This window comes from Aquarana catesbeiana, linkage group LG04, assembly GCF_042186555.1.
Source record: "Aquarana catesbeiana isolate 2022-GZ linkage group LG04, ASM4218655v1, whole genome shotgun sequence".
In the NCBI taxonomy this organism is placed as follows: domain Eukaryota; kingdom Metazoa; phylum Chordata; class Amphibia; order Anura; family Ranidae; genus Aquarana; species Aquarana catesbeiana.
Genome location: NC_133327.1, coordinates 58727857 through 58745721, shown reverse-complemented (window position 1 = coordinate 58745721; position 17865 = coordinate 58727857). Strand labels below are relative to the sequence as shown.

Sequence of the window (17865 nt, the reverse complement as noted above, 5' to 3'; positions counted from 1 at the left end):
TATTATAGATCCATTAGTAGGAGTGACATTATGCGCAGATCTTGACTTTTTTTTTTTTTTTCATAAAAGTCAAGCTTGGCTCTGCCAGTTCTGCTTCCTGAGCCTCTCTATTTTTCAGTGAGGCCACCATCTTATTAATGGAACAATAGGAGCCAGAAGGGGGTTACAGAAAAAAATAAAAATTTGTATGTGACTGCAGATGGTCATATCTCTTGATTATTTTTCATATATGATTATTACTGACGGTAACCTCTGAGTTTGATCAGGTTTATGGCACGATGTGTAAAGCAAACCTATGATTTGTCCATGCAGGGCATGCCTTTCCCCCTGCACTTCCCCAGAAGCACATACTTACATTTCCTTTGCTTCATTTCCACTATGTTTAACTGCTAGGGGGCCCTGCGTCTCTGGCTCTTACAAAGTTACATACAAGCTCAACCAATATAATTTAAAATGAATAAATAAAAAATCTGCTTATATAAAATCTTGAGCCCACAGTTGATCCAAAGAAAGGGCAAACATCGCTTTGAAAGCATGGTCCAATTTGGGAGAAAAGGGAGAAAATTCTACTATAATGCATAAAAAAGAGTATTTACTCAAAAGGTAAACCTATAATTCTGCCACTTTATAAAACACTGGTTTGGCCTAACCTTGAGTATGCAGTGCAGTTTTGGTCACCATTTCTCAGGAAAGATGTCCTTGAACTGGAGAGAGTTCAGAGAAGTGCAAGATGGATGGACAACAAGAAGTAGGTGTCTTTTCTCCAGGGCGAATATGTTTTAAGAAGGAATATGATCATAATTTACAAATCTTTCTTTGGTGACTGTAGTATTGGGAGAAAACAGTTTAATCCAAGGTATCAGAAGAAGACATACAATCACACAATTAATTTGGATGAGATGGGGTTCAATGCTAAATTGTATAAAAGGTTCTTCACTGTTAAAGCAGTTAGTGGTATCAGCGGAGAGTGTAGATAACTTCTAAAAACTATTGGGCCTCCCTCACACACACTAGGCACTTCTGAATGCCTTTCTTCTGACAGGAGAAAAGCAGCATTAAAACACGGCTAAAGCCACATTTTTAAAAAGCATTTAGGTGTGTCAAGCATTTGGGCGTTATTAATTTAATTGACCAGAATATTCATTTATTCTGGCCATTGGACTGAATGAATGAACACTCAAGTGCTAAACCTGGCGTTTAGGCACATATGGCATTTTTTCTGCCCAAACCTTCTTTTCCTTAAAACAATTTTAGTGCTTTCAGATTTTTGCCCCTAAATGCCCCTGCCTTAAATAAGCCTATGTGCGCCAATGTGTGCATAGAGCGTTTAGGGGCAGAAAAAAATGTCAAACGCCTGTACAACAGGTGTTTGACAGCTGCAGTGTACATTTAGGCCTTCAATGTTTTTTTAATCTAATACGATATTACGATATACAGGGATATGGAAATTCATAGTGACGTGTGTGTGTGTGCACACACACACATTTTCAACTGGATGGACCGTTGTCTTTATTCAACCTTACCAACTACACTGTATGTAACATTCATTTTTTTTTATCACAATGAATAACCGCCTAAAACAAGTTATGTAATGTACCGTATCAACAAATGGCTTTTTATACCAATCTATGTTACCATATCAGAAGTTCATGAAAAGGAACCTAAAACAAAGTTTTGATCAGAGTGAGAAGCCTTTGACCTGAGGTTTATCACATAAGTATTTCTTTGACAGATTACCAGCTTTTTGGATGGGTTGGGGGAGTAAATGATGGGTTCACAATAAAGCATTATTGGGCCCCTTGGCAGAACATGTCTCTCTCTAATCCTCAAGGGCATTTTTTTTTAAATTTCCTCCAAATCCTTTTGTTAAAGTAATGCTAAAGGTTGTTTTTGGTTAAATTTAAAAAAAGGTTGTACTTGCCTGCTTTGTGCAACGATATTGCACAGAAAGGTCCCTACCTCCTCTTCTGGAAAACCCTTGCTGGTGCTGTCCGCTCCTCCCTCCTCTGGGTGCCTCTTTAGCAAGCCGGGGGCTAAGGAGGCACATGTGCATGAAAGCTCCCAAGCCAGGCTGTTTTTGTCCATAGACACCCAGAGCACTGGTAAGCCAAGCCACATTCCCTCCTTCTTGGAGATTGGCTGACAGCAGCAGGACCCTATGGCCCCACTGCCCTTGGTGTCTCCTGTAATAGTTGGAAGTGAGAGAAGTGGCGCTAAAGCCAAAACAGTGCTGGAGCGGTGACTGGAGCCAGTTGAGTGTTTAGGGATTTGATGGGGGGTGGGGGTAGGACAAGTAGTGGGGTGTTTTTTTAATAATGCAGAGAATGCATTACGGTAAAAAAAAAAAACTGACTTTAAAACCACTTTATAGCTATCTGCGTAAATCACTTTGCAGCCAGATGGATCTGGGCCATCTCTTTCTTCTGAGCACTTTAGAAGTTGTTCTGCTTTGTCTATTTTTTCACACTTCTGATGAATCATTTTATATTAAATTGATACATTCTGTATAGCTGCACACATTCCTAAGACATTTTATTTTATAGATGTAAATATTCATTAACTCCACTTCCTTCCATCGTCATAGTCCGGAGCAGGTGATCGCACAACGCAGGGCAGATATCTTATCGCTGTCGGCGGTGGCTGGGGCTCACTGTTTTCCTATGGAGACATGCAGAGCATCCTGTAGGCTGGTGTTTATGTACTATGCAGATTGGATAAATAAAATATCAGACGTTTTCTTAACCTATAACCTGCTAAGCTTGTACAGGGAAGTAGAAGACGTTTCTCATGGAGGATTTCTTGTTTGGTGTGACATCTTCTAACCCTAAATGAGAAGTAGGCAAGAGAATGGGATCGGAGGGAGAAGAGACGGGACAGAAGGCAGACAAATTGCTTTTCTAACCTACTGCCTGAGGCTCTAGACAGCGCTTTGGTGTAGAGGAAGTGAAAGTGCTTTTAATAACTCATTGTTTTGACCTTTGATTGGGACAAGAGGAAACTCTTAAATCAAAAGTGCGTGTGCTGTGCTTTTGCTACAAATGGCCAGGAGAGAAACGACCATGTCTAGTCTTATAAGCAAGCCATCAGTATTGATTTTCATGCCTTGTTTACAGTGCTCCTTTGTGTACAGAATACACTGTGTAATTTTAAAAAAATTCTTAGCGTTTGCGGAGACCACGTTGGAAGGTTCAACACTGTTTTCAATTTTTTTTTCTTTTTATTCAGCATGGTGGCCTGTTAATAAAGAGATGTAAACTCAATATTGTTCGCTATTTCTATTTTTTTTTATTTTTCATTTGTTTATACATATACTGTATACTCACTGGTCACTTTCATAGATACGAAGCAAGTAATTATGGCATGGCTTACTAGATAACTGGCGCATTGCTTTAAAGGGAATTATATAGTTTTTGTTCCTAGTTTTTTTATTTTTTTTATTGTAGGCTCTATTAAGAGCTTTAGAGAATTAATGTTCTCCTGATTTTCAGGTGTCATTTTATTTATAAATGAAGGGATTGTGTATTTTTGGGAGGCCATAGTTTGTAACATTTCCTTATTTGAAGATGCTGCTGGTAAAGAAACACTTTGTGATGATCCAGAAGCAGCAGAAAGAGTTTTTTTTCTGGAATGAGAACTCCCACTTTCATTCTGGTCCTCATCATTTCATTCCATAAAGTATTTTTAAAGTCTTTAGGGCACCTCTGGCATGCAAGGATGGGTTTTGTCATCCTTGTAGCATTTGGAAAAGAATACCCAACTGTAGGGGGTACAAGATGGAGCCCTCAAGCAAACTAAACTGGAGCCTTACTACTGAAGTGCCCCCTAGTAGCAGAAATGCATATGTCTCTTCTTTGAGAAGTAAGGTGTTATTTGAACTGTATTCCAGGATATCATTTGAAAACCATGTCATAGATACATTACTTATAATTGTAAAAGAACATATTCCACACTTCTTTCTTTTTCTCCCAATTTTTCCAGAAAAAAACAAAAACTGGCTTTGAAAAAAATTTTTTTTTCCCCAACGTTTACACTTTTTTCCCAGGTCTTCCCATCTCTAGTCCCTATCTCACATGCATATGTACAAATACTAGGACCAGTTTGGACAGGAACTAATTGACCTACCAGGATGTATTTAGATTATGTGAAGTACTTGAAAACCCAAGCACAGAGAGAACATGCAAACTCCATGCAGATAGCATCCTGATTGGTATTTGAACCAAGGGGCCTAGTGCTACAAGGCAGGAGTGCTAAAACAAGTAAGCTACTGTGCTATAAGGCTATAGAAATCTATTGCTGTCCATTTTTAATCTGAAAACGGACAGATGGGAAACAGATGAAAAAAATGCCTGTGTGAAAGGGCCCTAACAGGTTTGACTTTGTACACATGACCACATGATGCGACCAGATCTCTTTGATAAAGACCTAGTGGTTAATCCCTGCAAATAAGAAGGTATCTAGATGTGTGTGGAGTATTGGAGGATAAAGAAACCCTGCTGAATACAGCTTCTAACCTGAAAAGTAACAATGGTAGTTTCCATATTTTTATGTGTGAAAGGAATAGCACCTCTGTCAATTTGTTATTGCTGTTAAGGAAATTCACTTCCTGTCTTTGTGACCTTTGCTACCGGGGCAGAAGAAAATGTTTTTACCAGCGCTGGAATAGAGAGGAAATTTTCCTATGGGGACATCCATTACGATGACATCTGTCGGGTGGGATTCCCCCTCACTTCCTACTGTGTCTCCTGTCATGAACCAAGACAGTAAAATCTTGACCTTCAAATCTGTGAAGTTGTAGGAATCCTCATTATCTGCATTTTCCTTATTCTGAGCTTACAAAAACAGAGGCCATGCATTACCTCACAGGGCTATGTGAATGTGTTTGCATGCATTCTCCCCCATTTAAAAGATTGACTCTGGTTATGAGCTTGCATTGATTTGCCCTAAAGTGGGCATCTGAAATGACTTTCCATATCTTTTATTATACTTTTATTATTAATACCAAAATTATATAATATTGTCATAGTGATGCAATGAAAACCTAGTCAATGAATCCATGTTGTCAGGTTGATGCCCTAGTCCAGGAAAGAAATTCTGAAGGATATCTGCACCCACACTGTCCCATTTTCCTTGCCTTGCCAAGATTCTAGGGTAATGAAGTGAGTAATGGTTAGGTGGCCCAAATTAAAGAGCAAAGACGCAATAGCATTATGTTTGCTATATACATGATAATTAATTGCTTTACAATTATGAAAAAAGATGCAAAACCAGTGGATTACCCCCTCAGTATGATGATCTGATATTACAGGTTGTATGTATACTTGCAGTCATCTACACAATATGGACAAAATGTTGTAGATGCCTGACCATTTCATCTATGGACATTAATATAGAGTTAGCCCACCTCTGTAAATATAACAGCCTCCGATCATCTTGGGAGGCATTTTATAAGACTTTGGATTGTGCAATTGGGCATTTGTGTCTATTAACCATTAGACCGTTAAAATATTAGAGCATTTGTGAGGTCAGGTACTGATATTAGACAAGAAGACCTGCCTTGGAATTGGCGCTCCAATTCATCTCAAAGGTGTTCAGTAAGGTTGAGGTCAGGGCTAAGTGTAGGTCAGTAGAATTTATGTGGACCCAACTCGTCAAACCATGTCTTTATGGAGTGGGCTTTTTTAGACGAGGGCAGAGTCATGCTGGAAAAAAAAAGGACCATCTCCAAACTATTGCCACCAGGTTGAAAATTCACAATTGCATAAAACAGTACCCTTCACTGTAAACACCTGAACCTAAAGAGTATTTCAAGGCAAAATATACAAAAACATATGCGGTACATCTTTGCAATACATGCACATTTTTCCATGTTTTATTCCTTTAACCCAGTGTTTCTCAACCTTTTTTCAGTCGTCACCCTATAAAATCATGCACAATCTTAGGGGAACTCAAGTCTAGGGCCAGTTCACACCAGATGCAGTTCCGTGCGCTTTTTTTTCTGCACTAAAACTTCTAGGTTCGTTCATCACAGAGGAGATAGTCGACCGTATTTTTAAATCAACGTTGAACTACTGTTTACCCAACTGCTAATTTTGCTGGACAATTTTGTTAAAAGATAAGTTTGCCTTTTGTAACTAAAGCAGCAGCCTCACATCCTACCCTGCGCCCCCCCCCCCCATTACCTGATACCCCACTGTGACATGCCCACACAGCCGCTTATTCATTCAGAGCTATCTGAATGAACTACAAGTGCCATCTTCCACCACAGCAGATGGCTTGTAGTTTTCATTCATTCTTTCTGCTCTTCAGTAACTGTCTGCCCATTGAGGGGATATGGGCAGACAATTGTACTGAGAGTCTGCAGGTACCTGACATTGCATTAAAGGAAGTTGGAAAATAAATGGAAAGGGAGCCTAAAAAAAAATAATAATAATAATTGCAGATGCTTAGGGCTGTTACTGATTTAAATTTTCGTGTTCGATTAATCGTTTTTTTTTTTTTTAATCAATTAATCGACTAATTTCGATTAATTATAACGCACATACAGATCCAACTACTTTTAGCTAACATCATGCGTAGATCCTCCCCCGTATGCGTTACGTTCAATCAGAACTTCCTCAGAACTTCCTCAGCGGGGCAGGGCTTCGGCGTCACCCTACAGTCTATTTAAATAGCACCGTTGTGCATCAGGGGGGCCGATGGAGAGCCAGAGACATCCATCAACTGCTGAGACAGCAAAGTGTCAACTCTTTGGAAAAAGTGCCCTCATCATAAATGTTTCTTGATTACTGGATAACCAATCAATGTCAGTTCATCGTCAAACAGCCAGGAAAGCCCTCAGATATGTTGATTTTCATAGCCAAGTTCAGGATTTACAGTTTATCTGAATACTTTGACCAGTGAGATCAATAAAATCGTTAGGATCTGTCTTCCTCAATTTATGATTTCACGGACATCAGCGTCACCGGACTCCTCCCCCCTTCCCTTCATTAGCAGACGGAGGCACTTGGGGAAGTGGGGGAGGAGTCCGGTGACGTCGATGTCCGTGACATCACCGGATCTCCGACAGAACTCCCTGAAGACCCGGAAGCCGGCGGAGAGGTGAGTACCAATCAAAAGAATTTTGATCGATCAAAAAAATGAACGATTAATCGAGGAATTAATCTTTAATTTTCCCAGCCCTACAGATGCTATATCTAAGAACTTGAAACTGCAGTATAATAAATGTTTGTTTTGGGGTTTTGAGGTACTTGGTTTGTAGTAATTTAATTTTGGTCTCTGCTCTGTCTTGGAACAAAAATGCAAAACTAATTTATTTTATTACTTTGGCTTTCAAAGACTTTTGTTTGACTGTATTTTCTCATAATAGATGTCTGTGTACAATTTCTATACAATATAGCCATTCCAGTCTGTAGCTTCAGGCTCCTGTGCAGACTCTTCATTATCAGACAGAAAATGAGAGTGAATTGCTGATCATTCCTAATAATCCTTTGATTTCCAGGATATTTGGGGAGGTGTAGTTGCTGTAGGTATTTCAGTAATTGCTGACGACTGTCAGGAAACAGTCACAATTGCTTTGGCTCATTCCAAACTAAGAGTCCTTCTCTGATTACCTCATTGTGTTTAGTGTATTCTTCCTAGAAGCACTTTGTTTAGTGGTAACTGCTACCCATGGCAAGTGAAGAGTGTCATTTTGTATGTCAATATGCTGCCAACCAGTGAACTGACTGATAATGACTACCTTAAAAACATTGAAAATATATATAAAGCCATTTAAATATATATTTTTTACATAGTGTAGAAAAATATTAGAACATCTATCAGTTTTTTGTTAATCTGGAACAGAAATTATGCAAATTGAATATTTGTAATATTTTAGGAGAAACTTCCAATGAGACGACTTGTGAAGATGCCCCCTCTCTTCCTTTTATTTATTTATTTTATTTATTTCAGGTACTTATATAGCGCCGTCAATTAACGCAGCGCTTTACATATACATTGTACATTCACATCAGTCCCTACCCTCAAGGAGCTTACAATCTAAGGTCCTTAACTCACATTCATACATAATAGGGATAATTTAGACGGGATCCAATTAACCTACCAGCATGTCTTTGGAGTGTGGGAGGAAACTGGAGTACCCAGAGGAAACCCACGCAGGCACAGGGAGAACATGCAAACTCCAGGCAGGTAGTGTCATGGTTGGGATTCGAACCAGCGACCCTTCTTACTGCTAGGCGAGAGTGATACCCACTGTGCCGCCCATATTTGATTTCTCTTGTGTCTCTGGGACAGGAGCAGAAAGCAAAACAGACAGCAAAAAAGTGGCGTTAACTATTCCTTACTGTACCCAAAATTATAAAGTTTTACCTGTAGATATAATTTAAGCATATTATATTTATATATTGGAGTGAAGCATACCACTCCCTGATCTGTAAGGAGTCCATGCAGTAGTTCACTCCTCCGCAGGTCTGCATTCTCTAATTAGAAGGAGACAGCTTACTCTAAGGCCCCTTTCACTTGGGCTGTCCAATCAGGTCCGCCTGTCAGTTTTTCAGAGGGGCCTGATCGAATCCTCCAGTATCTTCTATGAAGCAGCGATGTCAGCGGACACATGTCCGATGACACCCGCCGCTAACCGTTCCTTTTCCGCATCCGTCCGGCAGATCAGATGGCAGTCCATTTCCATCTGATTGCCCCATAAAGGAGAGAGTGACTGTGTCCATGTCCACTCTCCATAGTGGAGGGGACACAGACCGGTCATCTACAAATGCAAAATTGTGTGCTGTACCTTTAAAATGAATGTGACAATCAACTCTGAATTAATCTGACAGAAAAACAATTGCATATGAAAGACCATCAAGTGAAAATGCAAAAATGGTGCACTGTTCCTTTACATTTGAACAAACGTGACGTTCAACCTTAAATATGCAGTTCAAATGTTGGGCGGCACAGTGGTGTGGTGGTAGCACTCTCGCCTAGCAGTAAGAAGGGTCGCTGGTTCGAATCCCAACCACGACACTACCTGCCTGGAGTTTGCATGTTCTCCCTGTGCCTGCGTGGGTTTCCTCCGGGTACTCCGGTTTCCTCCCACACTCCAAAGACATGCGGGTAGGTTAATTGGATCCTGTCTAAATTGTCCCTAGTATGTATGAATGTGAGTTAGGGACCTTAGATTGTAAGCTCCTTGAGGGTAGGGACTGATGTAAATGTACAATGTATATGTAAAGCGCTGCGTAAATTGACGGCGCTATATAAGTACCTGAAATAAATAAATAAATAAATGTAGAAAAACAAAGTGCAAGTGCTGATATATTGTGCAATATAAATCAGAAGTGTACTAAAAAATGCACAAAGTATGCATAAAGTCCACTGAAAAAGTGCCAATGAAATTAGGTGTTAGGTGCTCCATGACATAACACTCCAAAGGTGCTCCAGTGTGGCAGAGTGCTCCTGAATCTAAGCAGATGGCCTCTTACCACAAAGACAGCCTGCACTCAATCTCCAAGGCGGTAGCTTCAGAGAAAGCATGTCCTGTGAATCAAATGGGATCCATTCATCAAGGTAAACTATATGAAATAGGGAGAAGCCTCATAGCGTGAACCAGTTCCAGTAAATATATTTATTTAAAAAAATCAAAGAAATGCACTTACAATGAGGCACAGAAAACAAGCATTAAAAACAAGCCAGCCATGGTGTCACCCGTCCAGCCAGCCGAAATTAGGTCACGTGGTTTCCACCTGCCGTATTTTCCCAAAAATGTCTTCTGGGATTGGAGAATCTGCCTTCTCAGTGGGGACCAGCGGAGACATCCCCCCGCTGAGCAAGCGGATTCCGCTTAGCAGAGGCAGCCATGTGAAAAGAGCCTAAGAGGAATAGCTTGTATCAGGTAGGCTCACTGTAGGCCAGCCTTTCTCAACAAGGGTTCTGTAGAACCCTAGGCTGCCTCCCGAGGTTGATAGGGGTTCCTTGGGCATTGACCACCAATTGAAGTGGTCACTTCTATTTCCACCAGTGTTACTTTTCTCTTGTCATTATTTACCTCATTTTAAGATTATATCGCTGAAAATAATTTTGTAATATACAGAAGGGATTGTTAAAAAGAATCAGATACCCTGGGAATGCCACTCTCTTTATTCTTTTATTTAAAACTTCTTACAACTAGCCTCTCCCCCCTTATTGTGGAAAAGGGATAAGATTACAAATCCACTCTCGCCATCTTTGAACTTCTATCCTTTCTCCACTCCACTTTTTCCCTCCCACCATCCTCCTTTCTCCCCAATTGCCCACTCCCACCCCCCACTTTTTTTTTTTTTCAAACTCTATTTGACAGGCTGCTTTTTAGAAATGCCTTTAAAGTTCATGTGCGCCTGTAAAGGCATGTGTCCCAATACTTTTGACAATACAGTGTATCCAGTGCCAGGACAAGGTCATCTGGAGTCCAGGGCAAACATGCCAAACTGAGCCCCCCAAGATGTATAAGCATTAGGTGTCACAACCCCCCCCCCCCCTCCAAAAAAAATTGAGCACCATTCTGCATGCTTACCCCTTAAGCATAAATTCCCCTTCCTCCCAGTACATTTTCACCTCCCTGCTGATATCCCCCCTTCCCAGAACAAATCTTTGCCCCCCCATCCCCAAAATCCCCCCAGCACAAATACCCCCCCCCCCCCAAATTAAAATCACCTCTCCTAGCACAAATCATATACCCCTTAAATCCTTAAATTTCCCTTCTGAGTACACATCCTTCCATCCAAACTTCAAATCCTCCCTCCCAGCACAAATTCCCTTCCAATCCCCCCTCCTAGCACAAATCTCCCCCACCTCCTAATTTTCCCCTCCTAGCGCAAATCCCCCCCCCCCCCCAAATCAACTCTACTAGCACTACACCCCCCCTTTAAAAAAATAAATGCCCCTCCCTGCTCTACCATATTACCTCTTCTAGCAAAAACGCCCTAATAACCCCTTCTAGCACAAATCCTCTTCCCCACCCCCCTCCCAACACAAATCCCCCTAAATTACCACACCTGACACATCCCCCCCAAATTTCCCCTCCTAGAACAATTCTTACCCCCTTGATGCCCCTCAAATTCCCCTTCCCAACACAAATCCCCTCACCCCCCAATCTCCTTGCATCGCGCGCCCCCCACACTTCTCATGATACCACAGTGCCCAGGACAGCCGCCCCTCCTGCCCACCCCTTGTCCCGGCCCTGAGTGTATCTGATAATATCAAAGCAAACTTGTTGCAGATTCTGATGGTGAAAGCTAAAAAACACATCTGACAGCGTAAGCCACCCCCCCCCCCAGGGGGTGCAAGTGCCACGCTGCACAGCAGGTTCTGTGTATCCGGGTTGGGATGTTAACGTGTCTTGGGCTCACAGGTACTGAGTTGGATGACACTGGGCATCATTAAACCTAGGAAAGGACCAGTGCTGGATCAAGGAGTAGGTGAGCCTACAAGGTAGAGCACTAGAGATGGGGTGAGTATTGCAGCCAGAGTTGTATTTTTTATTTTCAAATCTGCTAGGCAATGTTTTTATCTTTTTTTTTTTTCTATAAATGGAGTTGGTGTGATTGGTAGTACCGTGTGACAGTGGTGGTATGTGCGAGATAGTACTAGTATTTGACTGGTTTATTTTGTGGCCTGGAACCAGTTTTTAACACAAATCAGATCCTCTGAACATGCCTGGTCCTTAGGGCATGAAATAACAATCCCTGGAACAAGGGATGTCTGGAGGGCTTCAGGAAGTGCTCTGGAAATGATAAGCGTCCCTGACAGGCGCTCCTGACCCCGCTGCAAGGTTGCAGTGTTTGAGCAGGTGTCTGCCCACAATGCTAACCAAAAGAATCCACCCCACTCAAACACATTCACCACCACTTACAACAACAAACAGGTAATAAAATCCCACAGTCAATAATTTGACAACATTGTGGTCACTTTCATGTCATGTCATTTTAGTGAATGTTTGATTGTTCTGTGCAGGTTTTTTCCCCTCTTTGTCTGAAAACCACAGGTGTTTATATGAGAGCAAACCACTCATGAATTAATACTCAAACACCGAGTCCTGCTTAATTTTTAGAGCAAAAAGACAAGTGAGTTCATTGAAAGCTGAGCTCTAGACAGATGATCTAGGTACCATTTTTGTTGTGTGTATTTATTATTATACGCGATTTATACACGATTTATATATTAAAAAATAAATTAAAAAATCATTAAAGTGATATTAATCCCAAAAGCAAACATTTATTATATTGCAGCTTACCATATCTTAGATGCCTTGGCTGCATTCATATTCTTTTTTAGGCTTTCTTTTTTCTGCTTTCATCTGGTGTTCTGGCCAGTAGGGATGAGCCGAACACCCCCCGGTTCGGTTCGCACCAGAACCCGCGAACGGACCGAAAGTTCGCACGAACGTTAGAACCCCATTGACGTCTATGGGACTCGAACGTTCGAAATCAAAAGTGCTCATTTTAAAGGCTAATTTGCATGGTATTGTCCTAAAAAGGGTTTGGGGACCCGGGTCCTACCCCAGGGGACATGTATCAATGCAAAAAAAACTTTTAAAAACGGCCGTTTTTTCGGGAGCAGTGATTTTAATGATGCTTAAAGTAAAAAAAAAAAAGTGAAATATTCCTTTAAATATCGTACCTGGGGGGTGTCTATAGTATGCCTGTAAAGTGACGCGTGTTTCCCATGTTTAGAACAGTCCCTGCACCAAATGTCATTTTTAAAGGAAAAAATCTCATTTAAAACTGCTTGCGGGTTTAATGTCATGTCGGGTCATGGCAATATGGATGAAAATCAGTGAGACAAACGGCATGGGTACCCCCCAGTCCATTACCAGGCCCTTTGGGTCTTGTATGGATATTAAGGGGAACCCCGCACCCAAATTAAAATAAGGAAAGGTGTGGGGCCACCAGGCCCTATATACTCTGAACAGCAGTATACAGGCGGTGCAAACAAGACAGGGACTGTAGGTTTGTTGTTAAGTAGAATCTGTTTGTAATTTTGAACATTTTTAACGTGTTTAGCTCCAGCCAAAAAATCTTTTCTAAGCTTTTTGGAAAACATAGGGAAGGGTTATCACCCCTGTGACATTTGTTTTGCTGTCTTTCCTCCTCTTCAGAAGATTTCACCTCACTTTTTTGTCCCAATGAAAAATGTTTTTTGAAAATTTGGGTTTTTTTGTGGAACAAGGATTGGAAAGCATCAGTGGAAAGGAGAACTTGTTTTCCCATATTAACTCTTACAGGAGAGAATTTCCCTTCCTAGGGGTAGATTTCATCTCACTTCCTGTTGTCTCCTTCCGTTTGCAAGTAGGAGTCGTTTGTAAGTTAGATGTTTGAAAGTAGGGTCCTGCCCTATATACTCAGCAGAAATTTGGGCCTTAGGTGTTGCTGTGGCCACAACACTGTAAGCCCTCACAGGGCCCTGCTGTGAAATATTAGATCAAGAATTGTAATTACATGCCCCTGTTGAACAGGAGCTGAAAAATTAGGCCTTAGGCACTGGTGCTGGTGCCACAACACTGCAACCCCTCACAGACACTCTAGTTGGAACGCAGGAACGAGCCCTGCTGCAAATTATTGCTTCAAAAATTGTAATTACACGCCCCTGTTAGACAGGGGCAGAAAAATTGGGCCTTAGGCACTGGTGCTGGTGCCACAACACTGCAACCCCTCACAGACACTCTAGTTGGAACGCAGGAACGAGCCCTGCTGCAAATTATTGCTTCAAAAATTGTAATTACACGCCCCTGTTAGACAGGGGCAGAAAAATTGGGCCTTAGGCACTGGTGCTGGTGCCACAACACTGCAACCCCTCACAGACACTCTAGTTGGAACGCAGGAACGAGCCCTGCTGCAAAGTATTGCATCAAAAATTGTAATTACACGCCCCTGTTAGACAGGGGCAGAAAAATTGGGCCTTAGGCACTGGTGCTGGTGCCACAACACTGCAACAAGCTATCAGCGTGATGATTGAGGAGGAAGAGGATAATTACTCAGGGATAGTCACTCAGCATCAGCATAGGCAGTCTTTGAAGGGATCTGAGATTTCAAAAAAAATTATTCGGTTACATCAGCATCAGGTGCTTGGTAGCTGGTGGTGATCCAAGACTCATTCATTTTTATGAAGGTCAGCCGATCGACCGAGTCGGTGGACAGACGCACCCTGTGATCGGTTACCACGCCTCCAGCAGCACTGAATGTGCGTTCCGAAAGAACGCTGGATGCAGGACAGGCCAGTAGCTCAATTGCATACTGTGCAAGCTCTGGCCAGTGATCCATCCTCAAGACCCAGTAACCCAGAGGATTTTCGGTGGGAAAGGTGTCCAAGTCTGATCTTGCCCCTAGGTATTCCTGCACCATGTAAAACAGACGCTGGCGATGGTTGCTGGAACCGATCATACCTTGGGGCTGCGGACCAAAAAATTGTCTGAACGCATCGGTCAGACGGCCACCTTCTCCACCGCTCCTTCTTTGACTGACCGAAGCCTCAGCAACATGTTGTCCAGAAACAGGAGTTTGTAACCTCCCAGTCTCTGGGAACGCGTTGCACAGACCTTTCTGCAAGGCCTCCCGAAGATGTTTCATCCTCTGCTCCCTCTGCGATGGCAAGATAAGGTCCGCAACCTTACCCTTGTAACGTGGATCAAGGAGGGTTGCCAGCCAGTATTGGTCCTTCTCCTTGATACCACGAATACGAGGATCCTTACGCAGGCTTTGCAGGATCAGGGAGGCCATGCAGCGTAGGTTTGCTGAGGCATTCGGTCCGGAGTCCTCTGGGTCACTAAGAACGACATGGTCCGCAGCCACCTCCTCCCAGCCACGTACAAGTCCATGTGTTTCTTGGGACTGATCCCTTAAAGACTGCTGCTGATGCTGAGTGCCAGGCTCCACCTCCATACTGACACAATCTTCCTCCTCCTCCTCTTCCTCCTCGTCCTCTTCCTGTGTGATCGGCGGGCACGCAGGAACACTGTCTGGATAAAGGGGGCCTTGAGAGCTAAGGAAGTCCTCCTCTTCCTGCCTCTGTTCTGCCTCAAGTGCCCTGTCCATTATTCCACGCAGCGTGTGCTCCAACAGGTGGACAAGGGGGACAGTGTCACTGATGCATGCACTGTCACTGCTCACCATCCTCGTGGCCTCCTCGAATGGTGACAGGACAGTGCATGCATCCCTGATCATGGCCCACTGGCGTGGGGAAAAAAAACCAAGCTCCCCTGACCCTGTCCTGGTGCCATAGTCGCACAGGTACTCATTTATGGCCCTCTGCTGCGTGTGCAGCCGCTGCAGCATGGCCAACGTTGAGTTCCACCTGGTGGGCATGTCACAGATTAGGCGGTTCTTGGGCAGGTTAAACTCCTTTTGGAGGTCCGTCAGCCGAGCACTGGCATTATATGACCGGCGGAAATGCACACAGACTTTCCTGGCCTGCCTCAGGACATCCTGTAAGCCCGGGTACCTGCCCAAGAACCGCTGCACCACCAAGTTAAGGACGTGAGCCAAACAGGGCACATGGGTCATTTGTCCCTGTCGGAGGGCAGAGAGGAGGTTGGTGCCATTGTCGCAAACCACCATTCCTGCCTTAAGTTGGCGTGGCGTCAACCACCTCTGAACCTGCCCCTGCAGAGCTGACAGAACCTCTGCCCCAGTGTGGCTCCTGTCCCCCAAGCACACCAGCTCAAGCACCGCATGGCATCTTTTGGCCTGCGTACTTGCGTAGCCCCTTGAACGCCTACGGAGCACCGCTGGTTCCGAGGAAGAGGCCATGGAGGAAGAAGAAGAGGAGGGGGTGGAGGAGAGAGGTGTGTCACAATCAGCATTTTGGAGGCGTGGTGGCGGAACAACCTCCAACACTACTGCACCTTGTCCTGCATCCTTCCCAGCTGCCAGCAGAGTCACCCAATGCGCCGTGAAACTTAGGTAACGTCCCTGTCCATGCCTGCTGGACCATGAGTCAGCGGTAATATGCACCTTACCACTGACCGCCCTGTCCAGCGAGGCATGGACATTGCCTTCCACATGCCGGTAGAGAGCCGGAATCGCCTTCCGTGAGAAAAAGTGGCGTTTGGGTACCTGCCACTGAGGAACCGCACATTCCACAAACTCACGGAAGGGGGCAGAGTCTACCAACTGAAAAGGCAGCAGTTGAAGTGCTAGCAATTTTGCCAAGCTAGCATTCAACCGCTGGGCATGTGGATGGCTGGGAGCAAACTTCTTTCGGCGGTGCAGCAGCTGGGGCAGGGAAATTTGCCTGGTACAATCTGACGTCGGTGTACCAAAAGCAGATTGCCCACAAGTACTTGGCTGTGACACACCTAATTCTACACCTTCATTCCTCTCACTGCAGGTCTCAGAGAGGACTGAAGGTCTAGTGGGGTTGGAAATCTCAGCTGATGAGGAGCAAGGAGAGATCCTCTTTGTTCTTTGGTGTGGGTCTTTTAGATACGCTTGCCAACGAACTGCATGGCAGGTCAACATATGTCTGGTCAAGCATGTGGTACCCAAGCGGGAGATATTTTGGCCACGCGAGATACGCTTGAGACATATGTTGCAAATAGCAGCGGTGCGATCTGATGCACTCGTCTCAAAAAAGGCCCACACCAAAGAACTTTTTGAATAACGCGCAGAGACTGCAGCGCCCTGCACATGTGGAGCTTTGGGGTGTGATGCAGTCAATGTGCTGCCCTTAGGCTGGCCCCTGGAGGGCATCCTGCCTCGTTGGTGATGTGCTGCCGCCTCCTCCTCCTCCTCCTCCTCCTCCTCCTCCTCCTCCTCCTCCTCCTCTCTCCTATCAGGCACCCACGTTGAGTCAGTGACCTCATCATCCCCTCCCTCCTCATCACTGGAGCAAACCTGGCAGTATGCTGCAGCAGGGGGAGCATGACTGCCAGATTGCTGTCCTTCTTGGGCACCCCCTCTGTCCGCGCTCATGTTACTGCCTTCATCGAGCTCAGTATCGTCATCAGAGCCTTCCAAACGCTGGGCATCCTCCTGGAGCATGTACCCAACACTGTGGTCAAACAGTTCGAGGGAATCCTCATGAGGACATGGTGGAGCTAGGGAAGGAGTCACTGATGACATTGAGCTGAGGGAAGAGGCCGCTGCTTTGCCAGACAAAGCACCCTGGGCATGGGTGAGAGAGGATGAGGAGGATGAGGACGGCTTGGTCATCCACTCGACCAAGTCTTCCGCATGTTGCGGCTCAACATGGCCAGCTGCCGAAAAAAAGGCCAAGCGTGTCCCATGGCCACGTGCTGATGAGGATGCACCGTCTCCACGACCAGCACTAGACACAGAGCCTGCTTGCCCTCTCTTATTGGCTTGTGACTGTCTGCCTCTCCTTCTTGGCCTTCCAGACATACTAATGGCCTGTAGCTGCACTAAGCTGGGATAGAACACCTGTAATTTTCTTCAAGTAGCTTTATATACTGTAACCAGACAAGCCTGCCTGTCAGTAGGAAGATAAGAGGAACGGATCTAGCTGAACACTGTGAGCAGGACGCACTGTACTAAATGTAAATAGTCTAGCTGCCTGACCGTGGTACTAATAGGATCAAATAGAACACCTGTAATTTTCTTCAGGTAGCTTTATATACTGTAACCAGACAAGCCTGCCTGTCAGTAGGAAGATAACAGGAACGGATCTAGCTGTACACTGTGAGCAGGACGCACTGTACTAAATGTAAATAGTCTAGCTGCCTGACCGTGGTACTAATAGGATCAAATAGAACACCTGTAATTTTCTTCAGGTAGCTTTATATACTGTAACCAGACAAGCCTGCCTGTCAGTAGGAAGATAACAGGAACGGATCTAGCTGTACACTGTGAGCAGGACGCACTGTACTAAATGTAAATAGTC

The 17865-nt window shown here is 44.0% G+C and overlaps 1 protein-coding gene across 3 annotated transcripts in view; it reads left to right on the top strand.

The window, feature by feature from the left end:
- SUPT3H (SPT3 homolog, SAGA and STAGA complex component) overlaps positions 1-17865 on the top strand; it is a 727450-nt gene that overhangs the window by 355139 nt on the left and 354446 nt on the right. The window lies entirely within an intron of this gene.